This window comes from Mandrillus leucophaeus, unplaced genomic scaffold (assembly GCF_000951045.1).
Source record: "Mandrillus leucophaeus isolate KB7577 unplaced genomic scaffold, Mleu.le_1.0 Scaffold608, whole genome shotgun sequence".
NCBI classification, from domain to species: Eukaryota; Metazoa; Chordata; class Mammalia; order Primates; family Cercopithecidae; genus Mandrillus; species Mandrillus leucophaeus.
In genome coordinates this window covers 1,039,389-1,065,458 of record NW_012106564.1, presented here as the reverse complement: position 1 = coordinate 1,065,458, position 26,070 = coordinate 1,039,389, and the positions used below count along the sequence as shown (strand labels likewise).

The 26,070-nt window shown below is 40.4% G+C and overlaps 1 protein-coding gene across 2 annotated transcripts in view; it reads left to right on the top strand.

Moving 5' to 3' along the window:
• TMEM45A (transmembrane protein 45A) overlaps positions 1-26,070 on the top strand; it is a 109,404-nt gene that overhangs the window by 64,685 nt on the left and 18,649 nt on the right. The gene's annotated exons all lie outside the window — the stretch shown is intronic.

Sequence of the window (26,070 nt, the reverse complement as noted above, 5' to 3'; positions counted from 1 at the left end):
TTTTTTTTTTGTAAATATGGGGTTTCATTATGTTGCCCAGGCTGGTCTCGAACTCCTGGGCTCAAGTGATCCACCTGCCTCGGCCTCCCAAAGTGCTGGGGGTTATGGGCGTGAGCCACCGCGCTAGGCCAACCTTGATTTCTGATATTTTGTTCTATCAGAACAACATGTCTACCTGTACAGACCCTGTACAGAAAGATCGTGTCTCTGATCCTTGGCTCTTCCATCTCTTTTTATCCTTCCCAACTTTTTAAATGGAAAATTTCAAGTATATATAAAAATAGAATAGTATAACATGCCGATTACCCAGTTTCAACAACAATTACTAACTCATGCCAACTTTGTTTTATCTATTCTTCCATCCATTTCTCCCATCCCCCAGATAATATTTGTATAAGTTAGGGTTCCCTAGAGAGACATAACCAAAAGGTTGTGTGTGGGATGTGAGGAGGGAGATTTAGGAATTGGCTCATACAATTTTCAGGGGCTGGCAAGTCTGAAATCTGCTGGGCTGGAGGTGGGAACCCAGGGGGGAGTTGATGTTACAATCTCAAAACCAAAGGCAGTTTCTTGGGAGAATTCATTCATCCTAGAGAAGACCTCAGTCTTTTGAGACTTTCAACTGATTGAATGACTCCTGCCCCTCCAACTTCCATTCACCAGTATAGAGGGTAATCTGCTTTACTCAAAGTCTACTGATTTAAATGTTAATAATATCTAAAAATATATTCACAGTAACATCTAGATTGGTTTTTCACCCAAAACTGAGTTTTAACCAAATTGACACATAAAATTAACCATCACAATTTTGAAGCGAATCCGACTCATCACATTATTGGATCCATAATATTTTAGTATATATCTTTACAAAATAAAGATTCTTTAAAAATGTATATGCAATACTATTAGGACCCATATGAAATTAAACATCCTGAATTATTTTTGTTTGAATTAGGATCCAAATAAAGCCTATACATTGCAATTACAGATATGACTCAGAAGTCTCTTTTGATCTGTGGGTTTGTTCTTTATCTCTTTTTTGTTTTTCTTTAAGTTCATCTGTTGCAGAAACTATTTTGTCCTGTAGAATTTTGCATCATCTAGATTTTACTGATTGCATTCCCATGATATAATTTAAATGTTCCTTTGGCCCTGTATGTCCCATAAATTAGTAATTATATAAATAGTGTACATCACACCCAGGCTTTTTTTTTTCTGCAAGAGTCCATTGGGTGTATCTTGTTGAGCTGTCTCTCTTTTGGATGTCAGCAGTCTTTGATTAACATTGTTTGACTCTGTTAATTTATTAGGGTATGTAAAATTCTAAATTCTGCCATTTCTTCTTGCATTTATTAGTTGAAATATTTCTGTAAAGAGTAATTTGCCCTAATTAATTATTTCAGTACAATTTTTCCTAATTATTTATCTCAGCGTTTCCCTAATTGGGATTGATAAACTCCTGGAAATGTGCTGACATATTCTTGTGTGTGTGTGTCTGCGTGAGTGTGTGTGTGCGTGTGTGTGTGTGTGTGTGTGCATGGTCTGCAAGCTTTCTATTATAATAATATGACTCAGTATTTTTATCTCAATAATGATTGAGAAACGTAAGTATATCTGTATCACCTAGATGATCATCTATTGAAGTTAAATCAATGAACTCAGGGCTGGAGTTTGCATTTGTATTTAGGATCATGATGGTAGTAAGCAGCACTGCTTTAATTATCAAGGGTTAAGGAAGAAAGAAGATGGGCTTAATATGCCAAATAACTTTTCAGTAGCTATTAGCTTGAATAGAGAATTGAATAGAGATTTATGCCCCAATTTGGGGCATACAGTAATTACATATTCTATACCAGAAAGATGATACGTTGTAGCTGTCAGTACCATAATGATGCTGGTGATTTATTTTAGCAAGAATCATTTTTTTCATATTTGAGATGCATTAGTTTATTTGATTTTTGCTGGGTTTGTAGTTTTGTTGAATTTGTAAATTTGTTTCATTTTTACAATTGTCCATGTAAATATTTCTACTATTTAAGAAAGTTTATAATATAAGTGATTTGGGCCAACATACTGGCTTTGAAAGAATGATTTTTTTCCTTTTTAGAAGATCTTCACATTACTCAAGTTTGAAAAGTGTTGCTTTATCCCATTCTTGCTTTCATAGGACTATTAGCAAGTCTCACATTCAGCATAATTTGTCCTGTTAAGGAGTGATCTCTGCTTAGAGTACTTGGAGTCAAATGGTGTGTGCCTAGAGATCAACACCCTGGAACACTCAGAGAAAAAGAGCTGTATTTATGAAAGGGTATTTTGGTGCCTCCTGCCCTCCCCAACATCATCTCAAACCAGAGAACAGAAGCACTTGGCTCCTTCTGTATCTTTTGCTGGTTCCTTGTAAGGCCTGATAACTGGAGAGTCTTAGGTCATACCTACACATTACAAAAACAACTTTTTGGAAAGATAAAAACCAGAACAAAAGTCACCTACAGCAAGCTTTTCCAACTTCAATGTACTTAAGGGGTCTTTTGAAATGCAGATTCTGAGCTTTGACTCTCTCAGGTGATGCTGCCGGCCCATATGCCATTCATTGAGTAACCTGAGTCTAAACAACCAACTGCTTTGTCTTTATGCCACGATCATTTTATTTTCCTAGGATAATACATAGAAAGCTGTCAGTACAGTGTTTGATACAGAGCCAGCATTTGATAATTTTTCATTGTTCTTGTTATGGTTGTTACGGTGAGTTTTTGAGGCATGGAGATGGGTGGAAATGATGAAAAAGAAGATGGGAGTATAGAGATGGACAGGCCTGAACTAAGATCCCAGCTTTGCCATTTATAAGCTGTTTGACCTGGGCAAGTTTTTCAGCCTTTCTAAGTCTCTTTCTTGTCAAATGTTAAATGGGGAGAAAAATACTACCTCATGAAATCAAGAGGATGCTATGCAGCTCCTAGAGAGATGGGTATTTGATAAATGCCATTTTTCTCCCTTTGTTCCTTTTGGACATAGATTTGGGGCTCAATCTTGGTTCTGTGACATTATTGTGAATTGCATTATAATCCCTATGAAATGCAGCTCTTTCTCATTATCTTTAAAGTGGGGATAATAATTATGATGATTAAATTAATGGGTGCATGTAAAATGTCTTGGTACATAATGGGAGCCCAGTCATTACTGGCCTCTCTCTCCCTTCCTTCCTTCATTTAGTGATGCAGTTGATGAGGTCAACCAAGCTTAGGCACAGCTTTGAGATAGGAGACCCGTGGTTTCAATTTCAGTTGACTAGAATAATCTGGAGATCTTACAAAAGAAAAAGAATGATTCCCAGGCCTCACCCCAAGAGACTCTGATTTAATAGGGTCTGGGTTGGGGATCAGATACCGTGCATATTTTTTATGGTTCTCCCAGATATTTTGCATAGGCATCCGGGCTGAGAATCACAGCTCTAGTAGAAAGCTAAGCCTTGATTACTATCAGATGGTTCTTAGCATTCCTCACGTCTGCACAGCACAGCACACCACAACTTTTCCACTCCCAGCTCCCGCCTTTCTGATTGTTTCTTCCTACACATTCCTGTTTTTGTGCACTCCCATGAGGAGGCTGCAACTCTGCCCTTCCCTTGGTACATTGGGGTGAGCACTTCTGGAACCCATCACAGCCAGGCAGGGCAGGGGAGCCAGAGCTCAGCACGCCTCCCGGCCCCACCCTTCACACAGAGACACACAGAAATCCCTCTGGGCTCCTGCCCGAGGAAGAAGAAGACACCCCTCCGGAGAGCTTTGAGGCATTTGAGGGAGAAACTAACCTATGACATGAGGCAGTGCCTACTGTGTGGCAAGAACTTTACTTGTATTATGTCTGCTTATCCTCAGCTTTATAAAGTAGTTTTATTGATACTGTCATTCTCATTTTATAGAAGAAATTGAGGCAAAGTTAAATAACATGGCCCAAGTCAAGGGCACAGTGGTCTTTGTATTAGAGTAGTCTGATTCTAGAATCTGGGGTCTTAAAATAATGATGATATCTGGGTCCACTCAGACTAATCGAAGGAGAATGTCTAGAGATTGGGCCCTATATACTGGTATTTGTTATGAGCTGTTCAAGCCAGATGTGAGACCTGGACAACATTTTGCTCTGCTGTCTCCCAGGCTGACTTGGAGCCTGAGTCTATAGAGATTCCTTTTATTCCTGTTCTCTTCTTCCCCTTTTCTGTTGGTGATTTAAAAATTTTTTTGTTTTCATGCTTGTTAGAGATCCTCGGTCTGACTGGCATTCCTAATAGGGTTGTGAAAAGCTGAATGATGGCCTTCAGAGATGTCCATATTTTATTTTCTGGAAACGGAGAATATGTTACCTGACATAGTCAGAAGGATTTCACAGACATGATTAAAGTTCAGGATTGGGGGCTGGGGAGATTACCCTGGATTATTCAGGTAGGCCCCATGATTCTCATAAGGAGGGAGGCAGGAGGATCAGACTCAGAAGGCGGCGCTGTGGCAACAGGAGAAGGGGGTCAGAGTCAGTGAGAGAGATTTGAAGATGCCATGCTGCTGGCCTTGAAGATGGAGGAGGCCTGGAACCCAGTAATTCAGGAGGCATCTAGAAGCTGGAAAAGGCAAGGAAAGGGATTCTCCCCTGTAGCCCCGAGAAGGAACGTGGCCCTGCCAGCACCTTGATTCTCCGTCTGTGAGACCCACTGCAGACTTCTGACCTCCAGAACTGTAAGATAATAAACTGGAGTTGTAATTAGTGGTCATTTGTTAGACCAGCAGTGGGAAATTAAACCAGGGGTATTTGGTGCTGTAGAAAGTGCACTGTCCTCCAATACCCCAGAGAACTGGATGCCATTTCTGCACTCTACCATTCACTGGCTGTGAATAACTCTGGCAAGCCACCAGATGTCTTTCAGATAAGCTGTTTCTTCTGGGAATTAGAGCCAAGAAACCAGATGTCCTTGAGGGCAGGACTGGGCTGATGAACTCACACGCCTCACAGATGCACTCCCTGCCATAGCCTTGATTCTTCCGCTCAGCTCAGCTCAGCTCTGCGCTTCCCAATAGGAACCACTGTTCCTGCTCCTTCAAACTGAGCCTGAGCTCTCTATCACATTGCCCTGGGTTATTTTATCACCGGCTGAAATTATCTTGTGTGTTAACTTGTCACAGGCGCTTTTTCCTTGGCTGGGTTTTTTTTTTTTTTTTTTTTTTTTGAGATGGAGTTTCACTCTGTCACCCAGGCTGAAGCACAGAGGTACAATCTCAGTTCACTGCAACGTCTGCTTCCCGGGTTCAAAGGATTCTCCTGTCTCAGCCTCCTGAGTAGCTGGGATTACAGCTACCACAACTGGCTAATTTTTGTATTTTTAGTGGAGACGGTGTTTTACCATGTTGGCCAGGCTGGTCTTGAATGGCTGGGCCTATTTTTTAAAGAAATTATTTAAAAATAAACAATGAACTATAAATTCCCCAACACCAAGAGACTGAAAGACCAGAGTTATTCTGTTGGCCTCCCCTCTCTCCTCCAGTCAAAATTGCACAATGTTTTGATATCACCTCATTGGCTTCAGACTCTGCTTATGTGATTTATTTGCTTTTCACAAACTTCTCCCTGCCCTACTTCCAGTATTTGAGGGTGGACATGGGGCATTATGTCTAATTGGCCAACTCTTTCAAAAAGGGGAGATATTCTAGACCTTTGTATGACTGTACCTAGTGCAAATATAATTAATTGGTAGTGATGACATCCAATCATAAGTCCTTGGCCTCATATATGCACATTTAATACTAAGTCTCTTTATCCGTAGAAGTAATATTAAACCGCAAACTTGAATGACTTTTGTGTGAAAGTTTTCTCATGGGAGCTGTGCAAACTTCATTTTTTCCAAATGATGTTCTGTTTGTTCTATTAGTTGCTGTACCTTATCGTTTGAACAAGGTGCACATGATCTTGGTTGTACTTACTTTGATAAAACAGTTAACAGCTAAGTTTGTTGCATTCTTTTTCCTAAGAGAAAAGGGGAAAAAAAGTCTTGACGTTAAGGGGATTTGATCAAGGATGTCCTAGACCAATGTTTCTTAATTAGTGAAAGGAGTGTGAATTTGCCCCCCAGGGGACATTTATCAATATCCATAGATATTTTTGGTTGTCACACCTACGGGGAAGGTACTGCCAGCATCTCGTAGGTAGAAGCCAAGGACGCTACTAAATATCCTACAATGTATAGAACCCCTCACCCTGCCCCTGCACCAAAGAGAGAAAGAATTATCCTATCTTAGATGTCAATAGTGCCATTGTTGAGAAATTCTGTCCTGGATCCGTGTTTCTCAAACTTTAATATGCATATGAGTCACTTGGGGATCTGGTTAAAAAAGATTGTGATTTGGTGGGTCTAGGTGGCACGTGAGCGTCTGTATTTCCAACCAGCTCCCATTTGGTGCAGCCACTGCTGGTGTGAGCACCACACTTTGAGTTTAAATGTCCTAGAATTCTTGTTTCTTATCTGTCTTCTTACACCAAAAGATACATAAGAGCAAAGACTTCGTCTGTGTCCTGTCCCAGTGGCTAGAACTGTACCTGGCATATCACAGTTGTTTAATAAACACTTGTCAAAAGCATGAATGGATCCATGGAGGAATTAAGAAATGAATAAATAAGCAGACAGGCAAAAGCACTGCTTATTCCCACACATATCTCTGAAGAACCTTAGAGGCACTAATTCTTTTAAGAAACCTGAATTTCCTGTCAACAAAGCCAGAAATTTGCCATAAGCTTTGCCCAGAGCATGGCAGTCTTCCTCAGGTTAAAAATGGTCTCCTTTCTCTGATGTCTCACACTGTCCCTTCCAATGCAGGTCCACTGGATAGATGGTTGGGCAGATACTAGTGGGAAAAACGCGAGACCCAAACCCTGGCCCCACACCCCAGCCTGTCCCAGGGTGAAAGGCCTAGATGAAATCATATTTGTTTGTATTTTGGCAGTCGGGGGAAGGAGGAACTGGGGATTTTCTTTGAGATGGAGTTTTGCTGTTGTGGTCCAGGCTGGAGTGCAATGGTGCGATCTCGGCTCACTGCAACCTCTGCCTCCCAGGATCAAGCGATTCTCCTGCCTCAGCCTCCTCAGTAGCTGGGATTATGGGCACCCCACATCCATGCCTGGCTAATTTTTGTATTTTTAGTACAGGGTTTCACCACGTTGGCTTGGTTGGACTCAAACTCCTGACCTCCTGTGGTGCGTCCACTTTGGCCTCCCAAAGTGCTGGGATTACAGGCGTGAGCCATCACGCCCAGCCAGAATAGCTTTTTGAAGGAAAAACAGGTTAGAATGAATTTCACGGTGTAGCCTCTGCGGAAAAGACGTCTTCTGGTGGGCATCAGGGAGCTGAGGTGTGGGGAGAACCAGATGCTGGTGTCGTTTGTATACCTGTGAGCTTTGGGAACTCAGAGATCTATTAACCTCAGTTGGCAAATCCTTTCCTTGTTTTGGCTCTCTGCGCCTCCATTGACTGCCCTTGTCTTCCACCTTCCGCACACAAGGAAATCCAAACAAAGCCAGACTTTGCAATCCTATCTAGGAGTGGCTTTCCTTCCCAAGGTGGTCCCTGTGCTCTTCAGAGAATTTGCTCAGAACCCAAAATGTGCTCTAGTGTCCTCCTGAGAATTGGTTGTGTTGGGCAGAAGACAGAAAGGGGAGAGAAGAGCAGGATGGCAGTAAGAGGAGTAAAGAAGAGACAAGGAAGGTGAGGCCATGAGAACAGGGCCACAGGGCATTCTCTGTAGATTGGCCCAGGAGATAGCCAAACGTTCACCCAGGTGTTATTGTCACACAGCTCTTGACAATAGCGACTCTCTCCTTTAGAAGCTGTGATGCAAATGAATGTGTCAGCACTGCTGATCCAGGTGTGGTCACTGCATTTTGACTGTACATTGTTTTGTAAACTCATCGGGCCCACTGGGTGCCTGTGACTCTGCCCTGAACCAAAGAGAAACAGCTTTCTCTTCTGGGTTGGGAGCCGGTAGAGTAATACTGGGTTTGGGAGTCCTGTCTTTGAAGTAGTTTATCAACACTGAAGAATGTTCTGCATCTTTCCTGGGACCTATAAGGGATTCAGGTTGGCTATGAGGCAAGGTCAACAGAGAGTGAGATTTGTTTGTCATCAGAATGGGTTACTAAAGCACTTGGAGGAATTTGCCTTTCTGGATGTCTTTAAATAGAAACTAGATTCCTGCATTATGGGATGGTTTAAGGGCTCTCGGAGGCAGAGAGATGTATATCCCTGTCATATCCCATCTTTGCTCAAAAATATTCTATTGCTTCTTACTGTTCATAGGTTAAAGTTTAAATTTCTGAACTTGGCATTCAGGGTCTTCTGTTATTTGGCTCTAAACCTTTCCTAGGTCTTTCTTTTTTAAAAGATAAGTTAAACACAAAACAAAACAAACAGTAGCAAACTAGGAATAGAGAACTTTCTTAACTTGATACAGAATATCTACACAAAACCTACAGCCAACATCATACTTTAGTGCTGAGAGACTAGGTGTTTTCCCCTTAAGATTGGGAACAACACAAAATGTCCCATGTCATCACTCCTATGCCACTTCCTACTGGATGTCTTAGCTAATGCAGTAATATGATAAAAGGGAATAAAAAGTATACAGACTGGGAAGGAAGAAAGAAAATTCTCTTTCTTCACAGATGGCATAATTGTTCATGTAGAAAATTCCAAAGAATCAACAACAGCAGCAAAACCCTTGCTGGAACTAAGTGACTTTAACAAGGTTTTAGGAGACAAGATTAACATATAAAAGTTAACACAAATAAATAAAATTTTAAAAATATAAAAGTTAAATGTTTTCCTTTATGCCATCAATGAACAACTGGAATTCAAAATTAAAAATACAACATCATTTGCATTAGCACCAAAAAAGAAAAGATTTAGATATAAATTTAACAAAATGTATATAAGATCTATATGAGGAAAACCATAAACCTCTTATGCAAAAAATCAAAGATCTAAATAAATGGAGAAATATTCTATTCTGTTTATGAAGAGGAAGGCCCAATATTGTTAAGATGTCATTTCTTTCCAACTTGATCTATAGATTCAATGCAATCCCAATCAAAATCCCAGCAAGTTATTTTGTGGATATTAAACCGATTCTAAAGTTTATATGGACAGGCAAAGGACCCAGAATAGGCCAACACGATATTGAAAGAGAAGAACAGAATCGTAGTACTGATACTACCTGACTTCAAAACTTATTTTAAAGCTGCAGTGATCAAGAAAGCATGGTGTTGGTGAAAGAATAGACAAATAGGTGAATAGAACAGAATAGATAGCCCAGAAATTTACCCACATAATATAGTCAGCTGATTTTTGACAAAGGGGCAAAGACCAATTCAGTAGTGAAAAAATAGTCTTTTTAACAGATGGAGCTGGAACAACTGTATACCCACTGTGTTAGGGTTTTCCAGAGAAACAGAACCCAATAGGATATGTATATGTATATGTATATGTATATGTATATGTATATGTATATGTGGGAATCCATTATGGGAATGAACTCACACAATTATGGAGGCCTGAGTCTGAAGGCCTGAGAACTGGGAGGTCCGCTGGTGTAAGCCTCAGAGTCCAAAGCCCTGAGGACCAGGGGCTCACTCCTATGTTCAAGGGAAGGAGAAGATGAATGCCTCAGCTCAAGAACAGACAGTGAATTCACCCTTATTCTACCTTTTCGTTCTATTCAGGCCCTCCATGGGTTGAATGATGCCCACCTAGGCAATCGTCTTTACTTAGTCTACCAATTCAAATGCCAATCTCTTCTGGAAATGCCCTCTCAGACATACTCAGAAATAATGTTTTACCTGCTGTCTCTGCATTTCTTAGCCCAGTCAAATTGACACACAAAATTAACCACCTAAATGTATATGCAAAAAAATGAATCAGACATAGACCTTACCTTTTTCATAAACGTTAACTCAAAATGTATTAAATACCTAAATGTAAAATGCAAAACTGTAAAACATCTAGAAGATAACAGAGGAAAATCTAGTTGCTCTTGGGTGTGGAAAAGGGTTTTAAAATAATATATCAAGAGGACAATCCATGAAACAAAAAATATAAAAGTTAGATTTCATTAAAATTTAAAACTTCTGTTTTTTCATTGTCTTAATGGTGTCTTTCACCATTTTGAGCTAATTTTTATGAAAAAAGAAAGGTCTATGTCTAGATTCATTTTTTGAATATTAATGGTGAAAGACACTATTAAGAGAATGAAAAGACAAACCACAGACTGGGGAAAATATTTGCAAAACATAAATCTGATAAAAGACATGTATCTAAACAGTATAAATAGCTCTTGAAATCCAACGACATGAAAACAACTCAATTAAAAAGTGATCTGAACAGACATCTTATCAAAGAAGGCATAAAGATGGTAAATCAGCATATTAAAAGATGCCCATCATCGTATGTCATCAGGGAATTGCAAATTAAAACAACAATGAGATACTACTATACACCTATCAGGAATGCTAAAATCCAAAATACTGACACCACAAAATGTTGATGAGACTGTGGAGAAACAAGAACGCTCATTCATTGCTAGTGGGAATGCAACATGGTACAACTTGTTTGGAAGACAGTTTGGCAGTGTCTTGCAAAGATAAACATATCACCATACAATTCAGAATTGTGCTATTGTGCTCCTAGTATTTACCCATGACTTGATAACTAATGTCCATATAAAAACCTACACATAAATATGAATAGCAGCTTTATTCACAATTGTCAACGACGCACAAAGATGTCCTTCCATATGTCTTTTTGGAGAACAATTTATTTTCTTTTGGATATATACCCAGTAATGGGATTGCTGGGTCAAATGGTAGTTCTAAGTTCTTCAGGAAATCTCCAAATGCTTTCCATAAGAACTGAACTAATTTGCATTCCCACCAACAGTGTACAAATGTTCCCTTTTCTACAAAGCCTTGCCAGCATCTGTTGTTTATTTGACTTTTTAATAATAGCCCCTCTGACTGGTATGAAGTGGTATCTCATTATGGTTTTGATATGGATATCTCTGATGATTAGTGATGTGGAGCATTTTTTCATATGTGTGTTGGCCTCTTGTATGTCTTCTTTTGAGAAGTGTCTGTTCTTGTCTTTTGCCCACTTTTTAATGGGGTTGTATGCTTTTTGCTCATTTAATTGTTTAAGTTCTTTGTAGATTCTGGGTGTTAGACCTTTGTTGACTGAATAGTTTGTGAAAATTTGCTCCCATTCTGTAGGTTGCCTGTTTACTCTGTTGATAGTTTATTTTGCTCTGTAGGAGCTCTTTAGTTTAATTAGGTCCCACTTGTTGATTTTTGTTTTTGTTGCAATTGTTTTTGGGGACTTAGTCATAAATCCTTTATGAAGGCCAATGTTCAGAATGGTGTTTCCTAGGTTTTCTTCTAGGATTCTTATAGTTTAAGGTCTTACATTTAAATCTTTAATCCATCTTGAGTTAATTGTTTTCATCTTCTTTTTCTTTTCTTTCTTTTTTTTTATTTGAGACAGGGTCTCACTCCTGTCACCCAGGCTGGAGTGTGATGGCACGAACATGGCTCACTGCAGCCTCAGCTTCCCGGGATCAGGTGATCCTCCCACTTCAGCTTCCTGGATAGCTGGGACTATAGGCATGTGCCACTATGCCCAGCTAACTTTTTATATTTTTAGTAGAGACAGAGTTTTGCCATGTTGCCCGGGCTGGTCTTGAACTCCTGGGCTCAAGCAATCTGCCCACTAGGACTCCCAAAGTGGAGTTAATTTTTGTATATGGTGAAAGGTAGGAGTCGGGGTTCATTCTTCTGCATATGGCTAGCCAGCTATCCTGGCACCTTTGTCGAACTGGGAGTCCTTTCCCCTTAGCTTATCTTCGTTGACTTTGTCAAGATTAGATGCCTGTACATGCATGATTTTATTTCTGTGTTCTCTATTCTGTTCCATTGGTCTATATGTCTTTTTTTTTTTTTTATACCAACACATGCTGTTTTGGTTACTGTAGCCTTATAGTAAAGTTTGAAGTGAGTCAGATAATGTGATGCCTCTGGCTTTGTTCTTTTTGCTTAGGATTGCTTTGGCTATTGGGGCTCTTTTTTGATTCCATATGAATTTCAGAATAGTATTTTCTAATTCTGTAAAAAATGACCTTGATAGCTTGATAGGAATAGCATTGAATCTATAGATTGCTTTGGGCAGTATGGCTATTTTAATGATATTGATTCTTCCAATCTACGAACATGGAATGTCTTTCCATTTGTTTGTGTCATCCGTGATTTCATAGACATATGAATACTAGAAGAATCGTAGAAGAAAACACGATTCTGGACACTGGCCTTGGGAAAGGATTTATGACTAAGTCCCCAAAAGAAATTCAACAAAAACAAAAATCAGTAAGTGGGACGTAATTAAACTAAAGATCTCCTGCAAAGCAAAATAAACTATCAACAGAGTAAACAGGCAACCTACAGAATGGGAGCAACTTTTCACAAACTATTCAGTCAACCAAGGTCTAACACTCAGAATCTACAAGGAACTTAATTGAATGAGAAAAAAAAAAAAAAAAACCCATTAAGAAGTGAACAGACACTTCTCAAAAGAAGACATACAAGTAGCCAACAGACATGAAAAAATGCTCCACATCACTAATCATCAGACATCCAAATCAAAGCCACAATGAGACACCATCTCACACCAGTCAGAGGGGCTATTACTGAAAAATCTAAAAAGAAACTGATGCTGGTAAGGCTTTATAGAAAAGGGAACATTTGTACACTGTTGGTGGGAATGTAAATTAGTTCAGTTCTTGTGGAAAGCATTTGGAGATTTCCCAAAGAACTCTGAACTACCATTTGACCCAGCAATCCCATTACTGGGTATTATATCCAAAAGAAAATAAATTGTTCTCTGAAAAGACACATGCACTCACATGTTCATTGTAGCACCATTCACAATAGCAGAGACATGGAACCCACTGAGGTGCTCACTGGATTGGATAAAGAATCTGTGGTACATTTACATCATGGAATACTGTGCGACCATAAAAGGGAATGAAAATCATGTTCTTTGCAGCAACATAGTTGCAGCTGGAGCCATTATCCTAGGTGAATTAACACAGGTACAATAAATCAAATACCACATGTTGTCACTTATAAGTGGGATCTAAACATTAGGCATACATGGGCATACAGATGACAATAACAGGCACTGGGGACTACTAGAGGAGGAAGGGAGGGAGGGGACAAGGGTTGAAAAACTTACTGTTGGGTACTATGCTTAGTACATGGGTGATAGAATAATTCATACCCCAAACCTCAGCATGATGCAATATACTCAGGTAATAAACCTCCACATGTATCCACTGAATCATATATCCACTAAAATAAAAATGGAAAAATAAAAACAATACATAAATTGCATCAACGTTTACCACTGTTTTGCGATTTGCGTTTCTCACTCAATGCTTTCAAAATTAATTTCTGTTTATAAATATAGATATACTTCTTTTATTCAAAAATCTTTTACTGGTAGTATTGTATTGTGTTGTATACATATTACGTCATATTATTTATTCTTTTCTCTATTGATGGATGTTCAGATTTTGGTGTTATTCCAATTTTATGTTACTACAACAAATTGTGGTAATAAACTTTTTTTGACATATACAAGAGAGCGTGTATAGGAATTTTGGGGGATTACACACTACACATTGAATGGCTGGATTGTGTCATATGTGCATTTTCAGCTCTCCTAGCTACTGCCAAATTCTTGGCAAAGTGTAATAGTAGTGCCAGTTTGCACTTTTAGTAGTGTATGAGTGTTCTTGTTTCCTCATGCCCTCACCAACACTTGATATAATAGATTTTTTTAAATTTTGCAGTAAAATAGATGAAAAATACCTGTTTTTAATTTGGTTTTCTTTGCTTTCTAGTGAATCAAGGATCTTTTCTTAAGATTATTGGACAATTAGGGTTTTGCCTTGTGTTGAATTGTCTATTCTTATTTTTTACCCATGGGGGAGCAGTTTTTCTTTTTCAAATTGATTTCTAATTAAAAAATTACATTCCCTGGTACTCGTCCTTTGTCATTGACATTTATTTCAAATATTTTTTCTGTCTGTCATGTATTTTAAAACTTTATTTATGGTACCATTGTGGGAGAGGCATAGGCCCAAGGATGGGTATGAATCCCGGTTCCGTTACTTATCACCAGCACAACCTTGGATATGTTAGTTAATCTCTAACTGCATCTCAGTTTCTTCATCTGGAAAATGGGGATGATAGTATGGGGTTTGTTTTGAAGATTAAAGGAGTTAAGATGAAGAGCAGTTACATAAATGAAAAGTGGTACACAGAAAGCAGTCAATAACTGTTAGCTAATGTTTGGACATATAGAAGTTTTTTTGCTATTATACAAGGTAGATTTAATTTTTTTGCTTTTGTACATGATAAAAGTTTGATTCCATCTCACATAAAATAAGATATGCAGGGATGGAATGGTGGATCCACAGTCTTCAGGAATAAGCCTCTTTTAGGTGCACTGCTCCTATCCCCTAGATGTGAGCCTTATCTGCATAATCTGAGATAACTGCCAAAGCATTAACCAGCATAATCCTGTTCCAGCCTTCAAGAGAAAGAAGGGCAGAAGTGATATTTCTTCCACTCTTTTCAATCAGCTTTATTGAAGTGTAATTTACGTGCGATAAAGTTCACATCTTTTAAGAGTATAATTTGATGAGTTTGGGCAAATGTATACAGTTGTGTAATTATTGTCACGATCAATATATAGAATATTCCCATCACCTTGAAAAGTTCCCTAATGCCCTTTGCAGTCAATTCTGTTCCCTTTACCCTGAGGCAACCACTGATCTGCTTTCTATCACTACAGTTTTGTCTATATTAGAATTTCATATAAATGAAACTATGCAGTAAGTACCCTTTGGTGTCTGTTTTGTTTCATGTAGCATAATGCTTTTGAGACTAATTCAGATTTTTGCATGTATCAGTAATTTGTCCCTTTTTATTGTGGAGATGTATCATAGTTTGTTCACTCATTCACATGTCAATGGGTTATTTCCAGGTTTGGGTTATTACAAATAAAGCTACTGTGAGGATCCATGTACAAGTCTTTGTGTGGACATCGTTTTCATTTCTCTTGGGTAAATACCTAGTGTGAAATTGCTGGGTCGAATGGTAAGTGTATGTTTAATGTTATAAAAAGTGACAAGCTGCTTTCCCATGGGGCTATTCTATTTGTGTTTCCACCTGCAGTGTATAAGAGTTCTAGCTGGTCCACATCCATACCAACACTTGGAATTGTCAGTCTTTTAAAATTTAGCCATTCTAGTGAGTGTGTATTGGTATTTATTATTTTAGTTAGCATATCCCAAATGACTAACAATCTTGAACATCTTTTCATGTTTGCCATTTGTATATAGAAGTTTTAAGTTTTGATATGGTCAGCTCTCTCAGTCGTTTTCTTCACTGTTTTGCTTTATGTATGTTGTTTAAATTTTTTTTTTCTTATCCCAAAGTCATAAGGATGTCTTCAAATATTTTCTTCTAAAAAGTTTTAAAGCTGGAATTTCATAACTAGGTCTTTAATACACCTAGAATTTATTTTTGAATCTGATGCGAGTAGGGAATCTAGTTTAATTTTTATCCATGAATAGAAACTCAGTTCTAGTAACATTAATAATTTTTCCATGGATTGGTAATTTATATTGTCATTTCTATCACTCACCAGCTTCTCATATGTGTATAGTTTCTAGCTGTATTTTTCATTGTCTCCTATCCCAGTGACTACAATGTCTCCTCTATGTTCCTTCCAATGTGAGTTTATTCATGTTCTTCCTTATGTCGAGGGTGACTCCTTTTAGTTCCACCTTTTGAAATCCATTCATTGTTCAAGGTCTAGCTCAGATGACCTTTAAAGTTCTTCCCAAATCCAGTCATATGCCTCTCTCCCTCCCTTGAATTAAATGAAGGGGCTCGGCACACGTATAGCATTTTATTCCTTTACTATAAATCTTAGCCCATCTTTTTGGAATCATAGTCACTTCTGTGTCTGTCTTCTTTGTCCTGCCAGGCTGTAAGCCCTTTCGTGTTTTTGTGGTAGGCAGAACAGTGTTCCTACCTGCCTATGTCCTAATTCCTGGAACTTGTGAATATATTACCTTACTTGGCAAAAGGGACTTTGCATATGTGATTAAATTAATGACATACAGTGAAGAGATTATCCTGGATTATTCTGGTAGACTCAGTCTAATCACATGAGTTCTTAAAATTAGAACCTTTACCAGATAAACTCGGAGTCAGAGGAATCCATGGTTAGGAAGTGGTCTGAGATGGAACATTAGTGGTTTTGAAAATGGAGGGAGGGGGGCTATGAGCCAAGGAATAGAGGTGGCTTCTAGGAGCTGGAAAAGGGAAAGATATGTATTCTCCCTTACAGCCTCTTCAATGGGACATAGCAGCCCCTTTGGTGGCACCTTGGTTTTAGTGATAGGCATGTAGGGGCAGCTTTGCTGACACCTTGATAGCCCAGTGAGATCAGTGTTGAATTTCTGACCCATAGAAAGGTAATATAATAAATGTGTGTACTTTCAATGTACTAACTTTGTAGTAATTTGTTACAGCAGCAATAGAAAACTGATGTATTTGCTCACCATAGAGTCCCCTGTAACTTGAAGCAGATCCTTAGATACAAAGTGATAAATCATTGTTCACTGAGTTGAATTGTGAAGCAACATGTTGCTTGGAACTACAGAATGGCAACTTTACGTTCTTACTACATCACTGATGAGCAGTCTGATGCTTATCACTAGCATCTAGACCTTTGTCAATCCATGATGAATGAATGACAAAGCCCATCTTTCCTTATTGTTAGCAGTCCAACGCCCTCTGACTTTGACTACAGTGGTGGTAAATAAACACTCTTGGCTCTGTGCAAAGCTTTACCTCCTTAACATGTGCTGGCAGCTCAGTGGTAGAAAGGAACAGAAGGAGATGCCTTTTCCCTGTGGTATTTAACCTACTCAAAGGTACTTGACTGAGACCCTTTGATGGGGCCATTGAAAAGTCTTTTCTAGTCTTTGTTCTTAGGTAAGGGATTTGGAGTCAGACATACAAGGACTTTGAAATCCTGGCTCTGGTCTTTGCTAACTCTGCGATGTAGAGTAGGTTACTAAATACCTTGGAGCCTTGGTTTTCTTATACCTATGGTAGAGATAATAATACAGCTGACCCTTGAACAATGCAGGGGTTGGGGTGCTGGCCACCCCTTGCAGTAAAAAATCCAAGTATAGATTTTTACTTCCCCCAAACTTGACTGGAAGCCTTTTATAAACAGTCAGTTAACATATGTTTCATATGTTATGAAACGCAGCTTCATTACATACTGTATTCTTCTTTTTTTTTTTTGAGACAGAGTCTTGCTCTGTTTCTCAGGCTGGAGTGAAGTGGCATGATCTTGGCTCACTGCAACCTTTGCCTCTCAGGTTCAAGTGATTTTCCTGTCTCAGCCTCCTGAGTAGCTGGGATTATGGGTGCGTGTCACCACGCTGGACTAATTTTTGTATTTTTAGTAGAGATGGGGTTTCAGCATGTTGGTCAGACTGGTCTCAAACTCCTGACCTCGTGATCCACTTGCCTTGGCCTTCCAAAGTGCTGGGATTACAGGTGTGAGACACCGCACCTGGCCTATGTACTGTATTCTTACAATAAAGTAAGCTAAAGAAAAGAAAATGTTATGAAGAAAATCATAGGGAAGATACAATATATTTACTATGCATTAAGTGAAGTGGATCATCATAAAGGTCTTCATCCTTGTCATCTTTATGTTGAACAGGCTGAGGAGGAGGAGGAAAAGGAGGGGTTGGTCTTTCTTGCTGTCTCGGGGGTGGCAGAGGCAGAAGAAAACCCATGTGTAAGTGAACCAACCCAGTTCAAGCCCATATGTTCATGGGTCAACTGTATTTCCTTGAGTTGTCTTAATGATAAAATAAACAGATGTATGTATGTAAAGTTATTAGTATACAATAGGCGTTCAATGAATGCCTTCCTTCCCATCACAGGTGCATCACCACTGACAAACAATTCCAGACTTCTATTTACTTTGAAGAGTTGGTTACAAGCAGGTGATGCCATGTGATGTTTGTTCTTAATTTTTGTTTTTAGGTTTTATTTTTAAAGACATACGTTTTTGGATTGCCTAATCCTTTCTTATATTTTCAAGTTTAGGGTTCTTGTCATTTTAGATGTTTGGTTAAGAATAGCTGATGTGTAGTGGATGGTTTTAGTTATTTAAACATTGAGAGGGGTTGGTAGTGGGAACTATAGGCAGAGGTACGGAGGAGATCAAAATAAGATAAAATAAATAAGGTCATAGCACTCTAGAGTGGTTATTTTCTTCTGACAGAGCTTTATTATCATTCTGGCTTTGGGAGCAGCTGCTGAGCCACTCATCTGTGGTCACATGCTAAGCCTAATATGAGTGAGCACGTCCGGGCTTATGACACTGACAAGAGACAAATGGCCTCTGGGGCACAGAGATGGGGAAGTCAGATTTAAATCTCAGTATCTTGATGCTACTCTACTTGTCTCCACATGCTCATTCAAATAGCATTCCTGTGTCTTGGCACTATCATTTGCAAAAAGAAGAGACACTCATCGTCTTATTTGGAAGGCTGGGCTTGCTGGGCTGAGAGTGAATGAGAAGCACTGTTGCAGACCAGAGCTCTCACTTCTTTCTTGATTTCACCTAACTGCTCTACCCTGTTGAGAAGCTTCCTTTCCACTGTCCCCTGGTCACTGCGGGCTCCTCCTGTACAACACTGCTTTAGAATGACCTCCTCCACCAGGCATCTTCTTAGACAGAGTCCTCTCCCCATCTTAGGCATGCCAGTCATCTTAATAACTCCATAGAACTTGTAATTAGTTTGTTCCTTAGGGACATATTTTAGCATTTCTGTCTTTTGTGGTTTCTTCAGTGTATTATAAGCTTTCTGTTGTGAGGAGGGCCTGTGTCTGTTCTGCAGTGGGTGCCTCAAGCGCCTGAAGTGTCCCTGTATAATGCAGGTGATGATTAGAAGAGCATTCCAAATGCTTTGCACTGCATTGTTGACCTACAGCAGTTTTCTTTCATCATTTTTCTTATTCCTATAACTTTGGTTTTGGCCATGACTTCAACTCTGTGGCGATCTCTTGCTTGAGGCACTGCATGTTAGAAAATGGGTTATCTTCAGCCGGGCATGGTGGTTCATGCCTATAATCCCAGCACTTTGGGAGGCCGAGGTGGGCAGATCACCTGAGGTCAGGAGTTCGAGACCAGCCTGGTCAACATGGTAAAACCCCATCTCTACTAAAAATACAAAAATTAGCCAGGTATGGTGGCATGCGCCTGTAATCCCAGCCACTCAGGAGGCTTAGGCAGGAGAATCGCTTCAACCCGGGAGGTGGAGGTTGCAGTGAGCTGAGATTGCCCCACTGTACTCCAGCCTGGGCAACAGAGTGAGATCCTGTCACAAACAAACAAACAAACAAACAAACAAAAAATCCAAAAAACAAACAAAAACAACCAAAACGAAAATGGGTTCTTAGGCCTTACAGAACACGATCTATTATGTTATTGCTGCTCTAACCATTCCCTTTGTGTTCTGTCTCCATGGCCTGCAAGAGTGGCAATATCTTTCACTGGCCTTGGTTCTCAGAGCAGGTGGCACACGACTGAGGCTAGTGGCCTGGTAGGTAGGATGGCAAGGTGAGTTGCAACTAGAACTGCCCTCTGGCACAATGTTTGGACAGGGAGGCAGGAGGTTCCAAAGGGTGTGTTCTTTGGGTTTAAATGCATTGTAACCTAGTCTGAAGGTTTATCTGCTCATGCTAGAAAGATAGGAGCACATTGGTTTAATCTCAAAGGAGGAAGAGTGGGGAGTTTTAGATTTAGGGCCACTGAGCATCTGCTTTTCCGTCTTGAGTCTGGAGCCATTATAAATCCTTGAGAGAAAAGAACTGATTTGGACTTGACATTGAGGAAACTGTGAAGGTAAGGATACTTTAAGAAGACTCATTCAAAATAAATGAAATTTGGAGGAGAAAGTGCTGGTACAGAATGATGGAGAATGAAATTTTAAAGCTACATATTTTTGTATCCACATAGTATGTGGATATAATTTGAGAATTAAGGCAAATAGAGCAAAGCTGTTCAGATTTGTTTAGTGTATTGGAATTTACAAATGTATCTTGACATATGAGTCACTAATGAAGACTTAGGAATACTTCATTTTGGTGGTGGTGCAAGATGAAATTTTAAGTTTTTTCTCATAATGATATTCATTTTATACTGAATTTAGCTATTTGATTAGAATTCCACCAATGAAACCACTGCATCTCTTTTTCTGGGTTATTTTGAGTTGTTTTCCCTTTCTGTGTGTAGACCTGGTCTGTGGTTTTTGCGGCTGTTAACACCTGGGAATTAACACCTAGCACCTGAGTGAAGGGGGCCAGCCCCTCCACACCTGTGGGTGTTTCTCATCAGGTGGAATGAGAGACTTGAGAAAAGAAAGAGACACAAAGTATAGAGAAAGAAAAGTGGGCCCAGGGGACCAGTGCTCAGCATACAGAGGACCCGGCACTCTGAGTTCCCTCAGTATTTACTGATCGGTCTCTGAGTTCCCTCAGTATTTACTGATCGTTATCTTTACCACCTCGGAGAGGGGGATGTGGCAGGACAATAGGGTAATAGTGGGGAGAGGGTCAGCAGGAAAACATGTGAACAAATGTCTCTGTGTCATAAACAAGGTTAAGAAAAAGGTGCTGTGCTTTGATGTGCACATACATAAACATCTCCATGCATTAAAGAGCAGCATTGCTGCTAGCACGACTCACCTGCAGCCCTAAGGCGCTTTTCTCCTATCTCACTAAATAGAACATGCAATCAGGTTTTACACCGAGACATTCCATTGCCCAGGGAGGAGCAGGAGACAGAAGCCTTCCTCTTATCTCAACTGCAAAGAGGCCTTCCTCTTCTCCTAACCCTCCTCAGCACAGACCCTTTACAGGTGTCAGGCTGGGGAACGGTCAGGTCTTTCCCTTCCCACGAGGCCATATCTCAGACTATCACATGGGGAGAAACCTTGGACAATACCTGGCTTTCCTAGGCAGAGGTCCCTGCGGGCTTCCACAGTGTATTGTGTCCCTGGGTACTTGAGATTAGAGAATGGTGATGGCTTTTAACAAGCATACTGCCTTCAAGCGCTTGTTTTATGAAGCACTTCCTGCATAGCCCTAAATCCATTAAACCTTGAGTAAACACAGCACATGTCTCTGCAAGCACAGGGTTGGGGCTAGGGTTACAGATTAAGGGCATCTCAAGGCAGAAGAATTTTTCTTAGTACAGAACAAAATGGAGTCTCTTATGTCTACTTCTTTCTACATAGACACAGTAACAGTCTGATCTCGCTTTCTTTTCCCCACACCTGAGTTAGATCTTGGGCTCTGCCCAATATTATCTCTTAAGGGATAGAGTTTTAAAATGTTTCCCTTTTGTGTGGTGAGTGAGTCTGTGTGTATGCCAGGGGGTGGTCAGCAAAAAGTAGGGTAATGGGGATATCAGGAGGGGTTTCTTGTTTTCAGGCCAGAGGGTAATGCTTGGTATCCTTAGAAGCGGAGGGCTTCTTTGGATGGGGGAGGAGGAAGAATTTTTAGGATGAATCACACTGGAAGCGGTAATGTAAACGGGGAGTTGAGCAAGAAGACAGGAGGCAGATGAGAACAAAGGGAGCCTTTGTTGGGCTCGCAGGCGAGGTTCACGGTCCTCTAGTGGGAGGGCCCAGGAAGTCGCGCTTGGGGCGGGTATGGGGGGCCTTTTCTAGGGGGAGGTAGGTGGGGTTTGTAGGTCTCGGTTTTCCTGAGTTAGGTTTCGATTTCTGGGGAATGATGTGTCCAGGAGCTTGTGCAGAGCGGGGGTTCTTTGGCGGGCGCGAGCTTTTTCTGCCCGCTGAGGGTCTTAGCAGGAAGTGAAGGGCGGGAAGACCTAACAAAGGGCCTGCCATGCCCGTGATACCGCCATGTTGGGTCTAGATTCCGGCCTAACAGAAGCCAATGATGAAATCTTGCAGTCCGCTTTTTTAGGCCTGGGTGAACTGCTTTTCTCTTTTCTTTTCTTTTATTTCCTTTCTTGAGATGGAGCCCCACTCTGTCCCCCAGGCTGGAGTGCAGTGGCCTGATCTCGGCTCCTGCCTCAGCCTCCCGAGTAGCTGGGACTACAGGCGCCCGCCACCACGCCTGGAGACTTTTTTGTATTTTTAGTAGAGACGGGGTTTCACTGTGTTAGCCAGGATGGTCTTGATCTCCTGACCTCGTGATCCGTACGCCTCGGCTTCCCAAAGTGCTGGGATTACAGGCGTGAGCCACCGCGCCCAGCCGAACTGCATTTCTTAGGAGGTTGTAAGTGGTGGGATCAGGTAGGAAGGTCCGGAGGAAGGGCCTCCATGTTTCCTGCCCTGGGATTTTCCTGGGGGTTTCTGCTGGCTGTTTGCATGTTCTCTTTTGTGGCCAAGGAAAGCCCCGTGCTCTCCTTCAAAGGTGAAGGTCTGCTTTTGTGTTTAAATCTGATCGAACTCTGTGCTACTTTACTTGGCTTTTACAAGGAGTAAGTTGTACCTGAAGGCAACAGTAAAGCAGGGAACAAAAGAGATTTACAGATAATGGTTTCTAGGAGATGAGAGTGAAGTGATGTTTGAGGATATGGACAATGTTTTCCTTCACAGTGAAAGTGAAGTAAGATGAATTATGTTTTTATTGCCAGGAGTAACTGCATCTGTTGAGTTCCTTAGCCAGGCAAATATAACAACCCTTATACTTTGACTTCATTTTGTCTGGATCTTTAAACAGAAAGATTGGAACAATCAGATTGTTTCAGATTGAAAGCTGAAGACACAGGAGTTGTATAACTGAAGTAGGAAGGAGGACTCCTTTCTTTCCCTTCTTTGATCAGCTCATATTCTTCTTCACAAACTCTCCACTATTCCCCATTACCTCCTTATTACATCCTGATGGGTGTGCTGAGATATATTGATCCGCTCAGCTTTGCAGGCAGCAGGAGCCTCTTAGCTTGTCATAGGGGTGGGTCAAGAGGGCTATTTGGCCTAGAGCTGTACATTCAGGGAAGGCCTGCTTTTTAAAATTTCATCATATCTATGACATAGGCAATATGTTTGCTTGTGTATTAAAAGTATTTACTAGGTAATTCTAAATATTTAAAAGCAACCAAATTTCTTGTGACTCTGTTTTGGCATTTTCTTTCTTTTTTAATATACTAGGAGCCTAAAAAAAAAAAAGAGAGAAGGCCCAGGCATCTACACTCTGAGGGGCCCCCATAGTCAGTTGCGCAGGCTTCATACTATGGTAATGGTCATAGAGGCTATTGAGGAGGACAGACCTTCAATAACTAATCATGCAAAGAAGTCACTAATGTGAGGACTGGGTGCCTCGAAAGGGTGTCATAGAGACCCTCCCCTATTTGGGCCATCAGGAAGGATTTCTCCAAGCAGGTGAAATTGAAGGGGCCTCTTCACCTTCCCCTAGAGGGGATCAATGTTAGGCAGCAGAGGTGATAAATCTCAATTACCAATTGTTTTTTAAGGAAAGAGCCAAACTCTAAGGATGATGCTCATAATTTGGGTTTGGGCAAAGGGGTGAATTGGCAGTGTTGTTAACCAAACTAGGTAACCAGGGATTCTTTTAGGGTAACTAAAACTATTTTCTGGCAGTAGATGGGTTGATAAGATGATTAGTTCAGTGTTGGGTATGTTGAGTGTGAGAGGCTTTTGAGACATCAGAGTAGAGATGTTTTGCAAATATATAATCTTGTGTTATAAGAAGAGCTTAGTAACTCCTTGTAAATTCAGAACCTCATAGTATGTAAGACAGTGGATAGTCCAGTGGGGAATTGAAAGAAGAATGGATATATGGCCTCTGCTTTCAAGGAGTTTATTCTCTAATTGCAGTCAAGGAGTTCAGTAACCACAGATTATCCCAGTAACCCTCTAAGACAACAGCAAGAGAAATGTCTTGGGCGGTACAACAGTGATTGCCAAATGAATTGTATCAATGTTTCTTGATTTTCTATATCCATCTTAGTATCTAAGTAAAATCGTGCATTTGGTTTTACTTTTGTTTCACTCTAGTAGTTAGAGGTAGGTTGAAAATAGCATGATCTTATTTAACAGTACCATGGGTTATTTGCTTTGGAGTAATTAATTTTAAATTTATGATGTAGGTACTGTTATTTGTCCCATTTTACAGAAGAGAAAACTGTAGCACTGAGGGGTTAAGTAACTTTCCCAAAGTTATGTAACTAACAAATTATAAAGTTGGTATTTGGACTTAGATAATCCAAAATCAAAGCCCCTTCCCCTAATTTTTAATCCTATTTTTTAACGAAATATATCCCCTATCATTTAAGTTATTTGAAAAGCTTATTTTCAGTGGCTGCGTAATTTATTTAACATTCGCCTAGTGCCTGTATTTCCATTTGTATTTTCCAGATAAATCCCTGCAAGTGGGCTTCCTGTACTAAGAAATATAAAATGTTTAAGACTTCTTAAACCAAATACAACTCATTTTCAGAAAAGTTCAAAAAATTTGCAGTCTGTATATGCTTTTCAATCCCATATAGAAGTTTTCTCAATCCCATATGACTGCCTAAACCGAAACAGAACTCAGCAACACTGTGATAAAGGTGGTGGTTAGGATAATAAATCAGAGACTGTTAGGGCAGGAAAGAACTCCAGGTTTCATCTAGGCCTGCCTCCTTCTTTTATTCATTAAGAACCAAGGCTTAGAAAGGTTAGGAAACATGACCCAAACATGCCATTACAGGCATAGTTAGGACAAGGACCTGCACACAGCACTATGTGCTATATTGAGCCTGAGACTCTTGGATGGTTTGGACGATTCCAGGGTGTCCTGAAATGACTGCCTGGGGTCGCCGCTGAGATATGAGACTTTTAGTGTTTGGGTTAGCTTCCAAGTTTCCCCCTGAGTTTCACAGTTGTATCAGAGGGGTGGAAGTAACCCAAAGGAGTCTGTCCTGAACTGAGAAGCCCATTATCACCTAGAGATAAAGTCTGCTGGGCCAGGGGAAATCCTGAGATCTCCTTTCATGAGTTTACTTTGACCTGGCCTAGTGTCAGATCCACGAGGGTGATTCTGGACTCTCTTTTCATTATTCTGTTGATGCTATGATATGTGTCAACAAAGGGCTACTCACATAATTAAAAACTCACATAATTCAAGACTTTTTTTTTTTTTTTAATAGCAGTGACCAAAAATGGAGGGTATTTCTGTCTTTATTTATTTTTTATTTTATTTATCTATTTATTTTTGAGATGGAGTCTTGCTCTATCGCCCAGGCTGGAGTGCAGTGGTGCGATCTCGGCTCACTGCAAACTCCGCCTCCTGGGTTCACGCCATTCTCCTGCCTCAGCCTCCTATGTAGCTGGGACTACAGGCGCCCGCCCCCATGCCTGGCTAATTTTTTGTATTTTTTGTAGAGGCGGGGTTTCACCGTTTTAGCCAGGATGGTCTCAATCTCCTGACCTTGTGATCTGCCCGCCTTAGCCTCCCAAAGTGCTGGGATTACAGGTGTGAGCCACCTAGCCTGGCTGGGTATTTCTGTTTATTAACCAGAAGCGACTCCACCATGTGGCAATAATGTAAACAAAATTTGCAATTTGATTTGGCTTGATATCTGGCTAGGTGGGGCTAAGGTGTTTTAACAGTAAATCTCAAAGTTTCATTGCCTTAGCACAATAAGGGATTGTTTCTTACAAAATCTGAAGTAGGCTGGTTGATCACCTTCTGGGTTGCAGGTATGCTACACCAAGGTTGCCCAGGCAGGAGAAGAGAGAGGTAAAGGAGTCGTGTAGACTGCTAACTGACCCAGCTTGGAAAGTGACATGTGCAAGCTCAGCTTACAGTGTAGTAGCCAGAACTAAAAACATGGGTCCAATCTAACTGGAG